The sequence below is a fragment of the Odontomachus brunneus genome, unplaced genomic scaffold (genome assembly GCF_010583005.1).
Source record: "Odontomachus brunneus isolate Ranch 3 - 2012 unplaced genomic scaffold, Obru_v1 Obru_scaffold_163, whole genome shotgun sequence".
Taxonomy (NCBI): domain Eukaryota; kingdom Metazoa; phylum Arthropoda; class Insecta; order Hymenoptera; family Formicidae; genus Odontomachus; species Odontomachus brunneus.
Window position 1 is genome coordinate 207,923 of NW_022639613.1, and position 12,318 is coordinate 220,240.

Below are 12,318 nucleotides of genomic sequence, written 5' to 3' on the forward strand. Positions count from 1 at the left end.
TGGCATTCCTTCCCCGCTCACGGGTGCGCCGTCCTTCGATTCCGCGCTGGTGCGCGGGTAAGTGAGGCGCCGCCTTCTTACGTCGGCGCCTCACTCCGGCCCCAGGGGCTATTTCGCCCGTACGGACCCTCTCGACCGCCTCCTTCTGCGACACAACTGTGTCGCAGAAGGAGGTGACGGCGGACCAGCCCTCATCTCCCCCCAGCATGGCCCTGATAAGGGCCAAGGGAGATAGGTCCGCTCCCACCACATCGACTAGGACTCGGCGCTCCGCCACCCACGAGGGGCATTCCTCGAGGGTGTGCCACGCCAAGTCCACCTCAACACCGCAGTGGTGGCAGCGGGAGTCAAGCTCCCTACCTATCCTATGCAGGTACTCACCGAAGCATCCGTATCCGGTGAGTACCTGCGTCGTCCGGAATGACAGCTCTCCGCGAGCCCTGTCTACCCACTCTTGTAGACAGGGCCGGATGGCCTCGGCGACCCTCGTACCCGACCGGCCCGTCGCCCCCTCCAGGTGGAGGTTCCACCTGAGGAGGAGGCGTTGACTGGTCTTTCGCCAATCCTATGGCCCTGGCCAGATGTTGTTGGTCTCCCCCGGCACGGAGCTCCTTAACACGCCGATAATTTTCGGCGTGCATCTCCGCAAGGAGCTCCAGCGGGAGGAGACCGGCCAGGGCCGTGGCGGCCATATGTGACGTTGTCCTATAAGCCCGGGCGAGGCGAATGGCGACCCACCGCTGAGCGCGGTGAGCCAGCGCTATAGTGCGCTGGTTGGTCGCCATCGCGCTCGTCCAGACCGGGGCCCCGTAAAGGGCCATAGAGTGGACGACGCCAGCATACAGCCGCCGTGTCTTCCTTTTTGGGCCGCCGAGATTGGGCAGGAGGCCACCCAACATATTGGCCACCCTGCCCAATTTGGGGGCCAGAAGCTCAAAATGCTTCTGAAACCCCCATGTGCCATCCAGGACGAGTCCCAGGTATTTGATCGTGGGACCCGCCCTCACGGAGACACCGTCAATCCGGATTCGGGCCCTTGGCGGCCCCCCTTGGAGCCGTCATGCATGAACATGATCTCCGACTTGAGGGGAGTCAACTTCAGGCCCATCCTGCTTAGGGAGCTTACCACCTGGTCCACCGCCAGACGTCCCATCTCTAGGGCGTCCCGCCAGCCCCTGCCCCCGGCTAACATCGTGTCGTCCGCGTAGCAGACGACAGTGCAGCCGGGGGGAGGGCAAGACGGAGGACTTGATCGTATGCGATGTTCCACAGTAGGGGTCTCAGCACGGACCCCTGCGGAACACCGCGATACATCGTCCTTTTGCACTGGAGTTCCGCTTTGTTGCGAAACTCCAGTCTTCTATCCCGGAAGTAGTCCCTTATTATTGAGACCAGATGGGGGGTGACCCTGAAATGGGCCAAACTCGCCTCCACCTGGTCCCAAGGGAGGGAGTTGGTTCTGTCGAAAACTGTATCTTCATCAAAAACGTTCACCAAATTTCTACACGCTTCTGTGACATTTCTACTTTGTTAGAATTCATATAGAATGCAATGTCGTAAATAAACTTTATTAATAGACATGTTTACGCTAACGAATCTCACTTAATACTGAGATGATGAAATTGTTTCAGTAAATTTCAATACATTTCAGTACATTTTGAACAGCACATATGTAGAAATACAATGGTAAATAGAGGCATATATGTTTCAAATGAACACGTTCATACGTATTGAAACTTGAGATGACACTATCGGATAGAACTTTCCGAACCTTCCAAACTTTTAGACCAAATATATATGCATATATGCGTTTGTCATAATGTGCAATGTCTACTTTGTCTCATAATCAACACATTTCTATATGTATTATTATTATTTTAGGGATCAATACGGATAGGCTTGGCGTTCAATTCGCGGAAGCCAGAGAAATTTTTCAGGAGATCGAGCAGCAGAACGCTCAAACGATGGATGTGAGTTATAATCACCCACCAATATCTTTCGTCAACTTTTAAATAACATACACATATTTTCGGTATTTATAATAAATTAATTATCGTGTCTAAACATTGCAGATTGTAGCTCGAGGCATGCAGCTGCAGGCAGAAACAGCAAGTAAACTTGCAGATGTTGCTTTAATGATGGCAGAGAACGATAAAAAGAGGAACGAGATCTTGGGGAAGATGATCGAAAATGACCGCGTACGTAATGTGCTGTTGGAGACCCTAACCAAAATCCTGGAAACTTCACTCCCAAAAAGTGCAATACATGATTCTTAGTATTGTTTTCTTTATTTATTAACTATGTACAAATAATCACTATGCAATAATTAGTATTTGAAACAAAAATTCTGTTCATTTCACACACACACACACACACACACACACACACACACACACACACACACACATATATATAATTCCTTTTTAAAATTCTCAACAATAGCGGTTTCATATTTTGTTTTCCAAGTGTATTTCTTTGAGCATTTAGTAGGCATCTGGGTTACCAAGAAGAAGGTGTCTGTATCGGTCTTGCAGAATTTGATTCTGAATGCGTTGTGCTAGAGCCCGAGGACCTCGTATAATTTCATTTTCATCTGGCTCAATGCCTTGAATTTGTACACCTTCATTGATTCCAACTTCGTACAATTCATCATTAGGCAGGCGATGATGGAGTCGCATGTTATGCAGTACACCACACGCATTAACGATATATCCGGTAAACGCCGGATTGTACATCAATACATGTTGATATGAAACATGTCCACATGTTTTTGAAACAACCGAAAAACCGCTCGACCACATTTCTTGCTTTACATAAATCCATTGTGTACTGAAATTGTCGAGTTCCTTCAGGGTAGTTCGGCAAAGGTGTCATGAGCCACGGTTCCAGCGGGTACCCAGCATCACCTAATGAGAAATAATCACTCTATGAAAATTTTTTTCAATATCATTATATAGTTTTTCATCGACATTTTTTTTGTTCTGAAATATAATGTAGGATGTTTTAAAAGTCGAAAAGAAAATGTCAGTCCTGATATAATTTGCGAAAAAAATTTTTGTTCGAGTCCTTTAACAATTTAACGACTAATAAATATTTAAAATATAAGAACAGCTGTCATATTTTATCATCAAACATTGAAACAGTTAATACGATATAGTAATAAATACAAAATCAGTTTATAATATTTATTACAATACGAGTTCATTTCCACATTTCATTTTTACTTGTATTAGGATATGTTAGGATTAAAAAAGATTCTTATTACGAAACTAGTTTTTTTTTATAATGCTTGAAGCTCATTGTTTGTTTTTTATTTTATCTTACTAATTTTTACAATATGTGGTAATAAAATATTACAGTTGACAATGCATTTCAAACATGTGTCAGAGAAGTTGCAGATCTATATACAAGACCGACTACAATCTTGTTACAAATTTCAAATGTGAGAATAGATGTTCTATTTTTTGCATATTCTAATAATTAGTAAGGTCTAACAATAAACAGAAAATAATCCTCTAGCATGTTTAAGAAACGAAGCTAGTTAATAACAGATTATAAATTTTTATCACCCAAGTATAACCAAGTAAGAATAAAAATAAAATATGGAGATAAACGCGGTATAATAATTTTTTTGTTTATTACTATATCGTATTAACTGTAATATTAACTGTGCAATGATAACATATGACAGCTGTCCTCATATTTCATGTTTCAGAATAACTAAAATATTAACGAACTAGAACAACTTGTTTTTGCAAATATTTGTTCATACTAAGATATTTTTTATATGACAGATAACATGCGTTGTAAAATTATCTATTACAAACACTATCGATAAATTTACACTACGTTTAATTTCACACATTTCGAATATTTAAAACTTTTTACTCTTTTTCCATTTCTGTGTCCATCACTGCTACCGATTAGCCACGTTCGACGCTCGCCTCGGTCGTAGTGAAATTGCATGGCCTGGCGGATTGGAGAGTGACTCCATATAAAGGAATCGTTTCTTGCTCCTAGCCACCTTGCATTGATGTTGAGCAATTTCATGTCTGTATCTACTATCTAAAAGTACATAAAATTATGTTAGAAACAGAGTCAAAATTTTCCATATGAATATGCATCACACGTGAAGTTACACCTTGCACATTCAACGAATGATTTCCATGGTGATTTACAAATGCCTCTTCATGTTCTCCTGGACCTAATATATTAATAAAGGTACAATCAATTGCTCTAATTGTTCCTTCAAATGGCTGTGGCGCATTAGCAAATTTAGTATGTGCCACTTGGCGTATTTTCGCAGTCATAGGAAATTGTATCCATCGGCGCAACAATCTCTGGTTAATCGAAACTGTCACTGCATGGAGACATCTACTAACTGTTGGTTGGCTTACGTTGAAGTTGAATTGATCCCCTGTTGGTCTTTGATAAATTCCATGCGCATAAAACTGAACTGCTATCAACACCTACAGAAAACATAGTACAATAAAAACAGTTTGAAGCTTCCGTTAGTACGAGTGGGATTCAAGAAGTATTGACACGCAAGAATATAACTACCTGTAGAAGATATACCAGTAGAACGTTGGCGAATCAAATCAGGCCTTAATATATTTGTTAATTCCAGTGCAAGCTCTGGACTAATGCAAAAAATATGCATGAATTCATTGCGAGGGAGATCAAATGGATTCTGTGAGTCTTTCAATATTCTCCGCTCTATGCGTCTTTCTATCTGGTGTACTCTTTCTTGCAGTACCATAAGTTCCCAAGCGAGAAAACCAACAGCCATTGTCTATATTATTCCTTTGCAATTAAAAATAGTGTTACAATACATATTATTTGAAACAATGTTACAATGAACAAAGCTAATTTATGGTAAACGAACATAACCTTCATAACGAACATTTTCCACTATCAATAATTCAACGGCGTCAAGCAAACATATGAATAATCCAAAATTTTAATTATAAAGTTTTAAATGCTTTTTTACCTTTCACATTAGTACTTCTGTACTTAATTCACAATCGCTGTACTTAATTCACAATTCACAGAATATATAACAATTATTTTCCGCATACGTGCTCCGAAATATATAAACTGCTTAAGCAAAACAGGATGAAACACTTCTTAACACTGACGGTCCGTTATGTTTTACGCATATAAGTGCATATGCTTGAAACAGAACGTATCCTAAGGCTACCGAGCATCGTTAACCGTTAACAAAGGGTCCCGAACCCTTCGCTTCGGTAACGGCCGCTATCGAAAAATTTCGATAACATTCCGACTGCGTTATCGTAAAAATTTGTTGCGGTGTCTTAGAGAATACCATTTCTCGCTACCGCATCGCTTCGGTAACTTAACGAACCAAAACTTGTCGCTAGCTGTTTTAACGACTTACAGAATAGGCCTACAGTACTGGGATTCTGTAACTCGTTATTGGAGTTAACGACAGTTTCGTTATCGTTGCGTAGCTTTTGTAAACCGTAGGAAAGCTGCGCAACGATAACGAAACTGTCGTTAACTCCAATAACGAGTTACAGAATCCCAGTACAGGAGCGGTTTGAATACAAAGGCGCGCTGGCCTGAAATATCGTTACTAACAAAGAAACACATACAAGTGTCCGCCTCCGATTTTCATGAACCTGTAATATGTTGTACTTTATTTTTATTTTAATTTTTTTTTATTATTATAATATTGTAACGATATTATAATCACACGCATCGTTACTAACAGCCCGACCGAACACCGGTCGGGCTACAAACGGCGCTACGCGCTACGCAAAGGCCGCAAGGCCAAAACCAAAGCATAAATACCCCGCGCCCATAACGCGTCTAAACAAGATAACAGCGTGCGCGCTGTCAACAAAGACTGACAGATAGCGAAAATGAGAATATACACCGTGACCGGAAAATAAGCGAGACCAGAGCGATCCGGACTGTTCACCGAACTCGATGCTTCAGCGGAGAGCGAGGATTTCGACCGTATCGTTTCTGCCTTTCCGTCTGTTTCCGCACCTGTAAAGGCAAAACCGGCATCAGGAGATTGTGTGTTTGCTATCTCCGTCGAGAGCTCTTGACACCGACTTCGCCTTCCCGTCTGATTCCAACAATCGGCCAAAGAGTTCGCGAGCCCATCAAATCGGTGCTAAGACACGATCGTACCACCGTCACCACCGGGCTCCCGTGGCCACCGAATTTCTGACATCGCGATTCGTGAACATTTCGCGACTTACCGATACCATCTTCTACCGAAACCGCGATCCGATTACTGGCGCCGTCTCACGTTGAAACATTCAAGATACCGCATTTTGTTCTCTCTCTCTCTCTCTCCTGTATCAAAACTATTAATAAACTTGTGTATTTATTTTTGTTACTTGCTTATGTCAAACAATTATTGAACCCGGACTCCAACAAGCGAAATTCCTGGCGATTCCTTCAACAACCGACACGCGGAGTTCGGCTGTTACAATATTAATAAAAAAAATCTTTTTTATCCTTTTTCAAATAATTTCAATAAAGTACTTTTCAAACCATTTAACTTTTATTTAAAATATTTTTTCTCTTATAGTTCTCATTATATCCCTTATAATTTTCTTATAGTTTTCATTATATTCCCTTCGAATAAAATTCGAATTTTTTCTTTTATAGTTCTCATTATATCCCTTATAATTTTCTTATAGTTTTCAATATATTCCTTTCAAATAAAAGAAACTGATTTTTTTCAAAGGAGTATTTCATCCCCTAAACTTGCTAAAGGGCACATATAATAAAAAACGTATATATAATTTTGATCTAAAGCACAATATATTACAAGTCCATCCCGCTGATGTGCGTGGCGACGCGCTGAGTGGTCTGAATCCCCTATGGCGCATTGCGTCCAAGCACCCGAGGGCTGCCAAAAAATTGGTGTTAATCCCGGGGCTTATTTGTATTGTTTGCACCGGATAAGGAAGGGTAACAATGGAGACGGGCATACATGGACAGTAGGTTTTAAAGGATAGCAACCTTTGACTTTGAGAGACTGAAAGCTGTACCATTTGGTACAGTAACATTGTCTCTCTCTGTAGTCGCCATGCCCTCGGGATCGCGCTAGAGATGTCGCTTCCGAACGGCATCTCTGAGCGTTATCTAGAGAAAGGAGAATGTCGTGAGCGTGGAGTGTCAAGTAGCTCAGTGGTTTAGAGCAGTCATCCGGCAAGTGAAAGTCGCGGGTTCGAGTCCCGGTCTAGCAAACCGTGCTCTCGATATTTTTCTCTCTTTGGAACGAAAAGATACGTAGATCTCGAACGCACGGCGTCTCATTGTCACCTAGTACGGTCTTTTCCTTCCAATCAGGGGTCATCAAACTAATGTGCATGGCGACGCACTGAGACGCAGGGAATTTTAGATTATTTTAAACACGATTACCAGCCTTTAAATGAAAAAGTTCTTCAAGTAATAAAGCCAATACACAAGGATCTCTCAAGAGACGAGCTTTTAACGAGGTGTTTGGTTGCAAACATGCGAAAATAATAACAAAAATCTCAATGCGATGATTTGGTACTTTTTACCAAAACATTTACACGCAGGCTTAAAGCAACTGGCGAATTAGATTGTCTGAAAATCGTGCTAGTTTTTTCATAATTTTTATGATAAACTGAATGAATATGCGAAACTGTTATTTTAACGTATATTTTGTGACGTGACGATTTTTCATCGTCTGTCACTCGGAAAGTCGTTAGGAAGCCGAAAGCAGGCTTCCCGGCTGCAGGTGGATGTCGCGTTCTAGCCGTGAGGCGAATAGAACGCGAGCTTGCGTGGCCCTACTATTTGTGTATGTAAAGAAAGAGTGCGGTTGTCGAGAAGTCGGATCAGGAGAAAGAAGACTCACATCGGAGTGGATTTGCTGCCGCCGTGGGAGAGGAGGAATCCTGACAAGGAGCATTGGACGGACCAAATATCCCAGGTGAATCGCTTCCTTATTATTATTCGTAAGTAAGGGCCGACAGGTGAAGCCACTCTAAGGAGGCCTGTTTTAGCCGACATCCAGCTAACGTGGAGAACGTCGAGAAAGAGCTGCCGAGGTGGACCAGTCCCGAGCTGCTGCAAGGGAGCCGCAAGAACGGAGTCGACGGACACCGCGGACGAGCGGAGGACAGCTGCAGCCAAGGCGAGTCCGACTAGTACATCCTCCGCGACCCGGAGCGTCCTCTGAGCCAAGCGAAGACGCCGCGAGGCTCGGGGACTGAGGAAACGACGGCTGCCGATATGACGAAGTTCCAAGGTCGGAGAGGCCAACAGGCTGGAAAGGATCAGAGGGTAGACGACAACAGTTACCGCAAAACAAAGGCCGAAAAATGGGGGATTCGATCCTGCCAATCGGCCAATCAATGGCCGATAGCTGTCGGAGCAAGCGATTCGAACCTGGGATAAAACCAGGTCCCAACGATCGCTCAGGAGCTTTTTACCGTTAGCCGTGACCACGGATTGTGAAGGACGTGACATCCACGAAGCTGACGACAGACGACGACTCGACCTCTATATCCCGTAAGGCCGCTACCGCGCGGGTTACGATTTTTAGTGTGAACTCAGAGGGGACCGCCGTTGCTTGCTGCTGACTGCCCTCCTTCGCTGTTTTTGGTGAGTCCGTTCCAGAAGGAACGAACAAACTATCTTTTTAGTGATTGGTGTCGCGGAGCGGTGCGGCGTCGGGAAGTTGGGGCTCGGCCGTCCGCCCTGGGCGAGGGTTCGCGTTCCTCTCGCGAAAGGAAGAGCTTCTCGTATCGTGTGAAAACCCGGCCGAATAACTGCCGATTATCCGCCGTACGCGATATACCGGGCGAGCACACCGCCGAAAGCCTACGTGGCTGTCGTGACCTTCGCAGTCACGACTCGGAAATTTGAGCTGCTGAAGACCAGCATCGCGACCGCGAACAGGGATAACTGAATTATTATTATTGAGAATCGCTGCCGTGTAGTGGAAAGAATACTTAGCAATTTTATTATCATATTGTAACTGCCGAGATACCACACACCTGTAAATTGCTACCGCCGAATAAAAATTCGAATGCATAGTATCATCCTCGTATTATTTTAATAACCACCAAACGCCTCAACTCCTCCGACCCGTCAAGGAACCAGCCCCTCTACCGAGAGCAGGGCTGAGCTGCCGAACGTTCGGGCGAGCCGTTCGGGCGGAGGGCGAGTTGCCCTCGTCGACGAGACCAACTCTTTCGTGGGTTAGTGCTTCGTGACCGATTCTTTTAGTGGGTACGGACCGCCGTACCTGGCGCCCATTTGGTGTTTTTCATGGTGAGCTGTCGGGTCCCGCCAGATCTGCCGAACGACCGCCGAAGCTCGAATTATATTTTGTCGCTGCACCCGGTTCGTGTGCCTACTGCACGAGTCGCGCGGGTAGCGTTACAATTTATACAACATATAAAGAGAAGAAAAATATAATTTTGATGATCAAATACTCAATATAAATGTATGGTACATGTAGTTAAAATATATTCCGTTTTTCTTTTCAAGATCGCCATTTTGCAGTAATATCTTGACTTTCGGTGGTTTAATTAAGCTGGATTTTAGATAGAAAATTTCTGTAAGCTTGTCGTTATTGTGTGAACGAATAGAAATTGAATAAAAGTTAACAAAATTGCAAATATCTTAATGGAATATTATTAAATTTTCAGTTCTTTTATAGTAAAAAAATTAATATTTTAAAATTAAATATTTTCACGAGTTTGTCAGTGGTTCACACAATAACGACAAGCTTACGGAAATTTTCTACCTAAAATTCAACTTAATTGAACCACCGAGAGTCAAGATATTACAAAATGATGACCTTGAAAAGAAAAACAAAATATATTTTAACTGCATGTATCATACACTTATATTGAGTATTTGATCATCAAAATTATATTTTTCTTCTCTTTATATGTTGTATAAATATATGTCAACATAACAGTTTCGTATATTCATTCAGTTTGTCATAAAGAATTGTATTGTGAAAGAACAAGCACAATTTTCAAGCTATTTGACCTTCCAGTCCCCTTAAAAACACTAGAAATAACAACATTCCTAGCTATTGCTATTTTTAACGAAGGATATGCACTTATTTTGAAAATTTTGTTAGTCATCGGCCTTAAAATCGGCAGAAGGATGGAGATGTTTGCACTTCAACAAGATCATGATGTCACCGAGCGTCGATTTTCCATTGAGACTTGGATGGCTAGGTCCAAAAGTTGTGAGAGACAAGTGGCCTCTGGAGAACTTTTTGAGGAAGATGAGGACTCATTTTATGCACCTGCAATGGCTGATTGATCGTAAGTTCAAAACTTTGTTACTATCTATATGGAAAGTACACATAAAACTTTAAACACGTTTTTCTGAAAACGACATTTTTTTAAACTGTCGACACGATTACGCAAAAACTTCTAAACCGAATAATTTGAAATTTTTACATAATATACAGTAGACATGTAGTTTTCGCCCCTACCTCGAATAGAGTTATATTTTATTTTATTCATTCTTTTAACATAATTAAATTTTAAAAAAGTTTCATTTTCGATACTTTTTTCTTTGTATAGTCATTATTTTTCCAAACTTGGCTTCACTGCTTTCATTTTTGTATGAGCTATAATGGCAACTATATATTTAAAAATCTTTCTCATTTTTTGATTTCAGAGTAGTGAAAAGCCCGAAATTATATCGACAGCAAACATAGAACTCGCAACGGATGACTGCATTTTTATCTATAATTACAAAGTGGATCGATTCTTGTGATTCAATAAAATTTATTTTATACTTTGAACATTAATGAATATACATGCAAATTTCAAATTCATTGATCCTACCATTTTTGTGAAAAACATTCGTAAACATAGCCTTAAAAACGGCCTTTCGCATATAATTCCCCCCTTAAGGCGATGTTGCTAGGCTCGTTTTCGTAGAATACTCTTTTCTTCTTATGCATTGCATGCATAAAACTGAAAATGCTTTTACAGCGTGAAAGTATAAGCGATAATGAATGCCGCATACTAAAAAGTTGCATTGAAATCAACAAAAAATTTTGTATTTACTATTGAAAAAGCGATACAGGTGTCATATTTAGTATCATGTGACAAATTTAGAGCTCATACGCTTTAAATACACAATATGCGGCATAGAGAAGACTTTCAGGAACATTATGAAGACATCGTAAGTGAATTTTAATAAATACCCTACTGAAAAATTTCTGTTGAGATAACAATAGAATTCCCAATTCAATTCTCAGTTGAATTCTCAATTGAATTCTCAAATGCCGTTTCCGCAAAAATTCGCATGTAAGATTTCAATTGAGATATTTGTATCTGATGGAAATAATTTATTGAAAATAAACTTTTGCTGAAACGCTTTTGAAAAGCATTCACAATTTTGACTCAATTTCATTAAATTTCATTATAATTTCATTAATATTTTAATAATATTTCATTAAAAATGTAAAAAAATTCAGTGAAAAATCATTATTAATTATAATATATTGAGAAAAGTATAATAAAGTATTATTTTGTCTAAATAATAAAAAAAAAACTCATACTAAACTAAATTTCATATTTTGTGTCGTTTCATTTATTCGTAAGATTCGCGTGGATTCGATTCCGTGTCACACGGCACCCATCTTTAGATGATTATGCGCTGTTCAATACCTAACCTCAACGATCGTACGGGAACTGATGATGGCAATGCGCTGTAACGATATCGTGGTGGATTGTATTTACAATATACTCTTATAGCGTTTAAAAATGTAATGACATATTTATCGGTAAATATTTTAAAGGACATAATAACAATTACAATGCAATTAATATTGATACAATTTTTATAACTAATTAAATTTAAATATAACGTGCTCGCAAAAGAGAGAGAAAGAAGGAATATTCTCTCTCTTTTGCGAACACGTTGTATGTTAAAGTTTGATAAGTTTGATAGTTATACAATATTGTATCAATATTAATCGTATTTTGATTGTTGTTACGTCCTTTGAAACATATACCGACAAATATATCATTATATTTTTAAACGCTATAAGAGTATATTATAAATACAATCCACCACGATATCGTTACAGCGCATTGCCATCATCAGTTCCCGTACGATCGTTGAGGTTAGGCATTGAACAGCGCATAATCATCTAAAGATGGGTGCCGTGTGACACGGAATCGAATCCACGCGAATCTTACGAATAAATGAAACGACACAAAATATGAAATTTAGTTTAGTATGAGTTTTTTTTTTATTATTTAGACAAAATAATACTTTATTATACTTTTCTCAATATATTATAATTAATAATGATTT

At 40.5% G+C, this 12,318-nt stretch overlaps 1 protein-coding gene and 1 pseudogene across 1 annotated transcript in view; one reads left to right on the forward strand and one right to left on the reverse strand.

Annotated features, from left to right (window-relative positions):
- The window catches only part of LOC116850985, a 5,699-nt gene extending 3,467 nt beyond the window's left edge, over positions 1-2,232 (forward strand). Inside the window, exons 3-4 of the transcript XR_004379502.1 lie at positions 1,882-1,970; positions 2,073-2,232. The gene's annotated coding sequence lies outside the window, so the exon portion shown is untranslated. The remainder of the gene's footprint in view (positions 1-1,881; positions 1,971-2,072) is intronic.
- Positions 2,233-2,483: 251 nt separating this feature from the next.
- LOC116850986 lies at positions 2,484-5,186 on the reverse strand (annotated as a pseudogene).
- Positions 5,187-12,318: the final 7,132 nt, after the last annotated feature.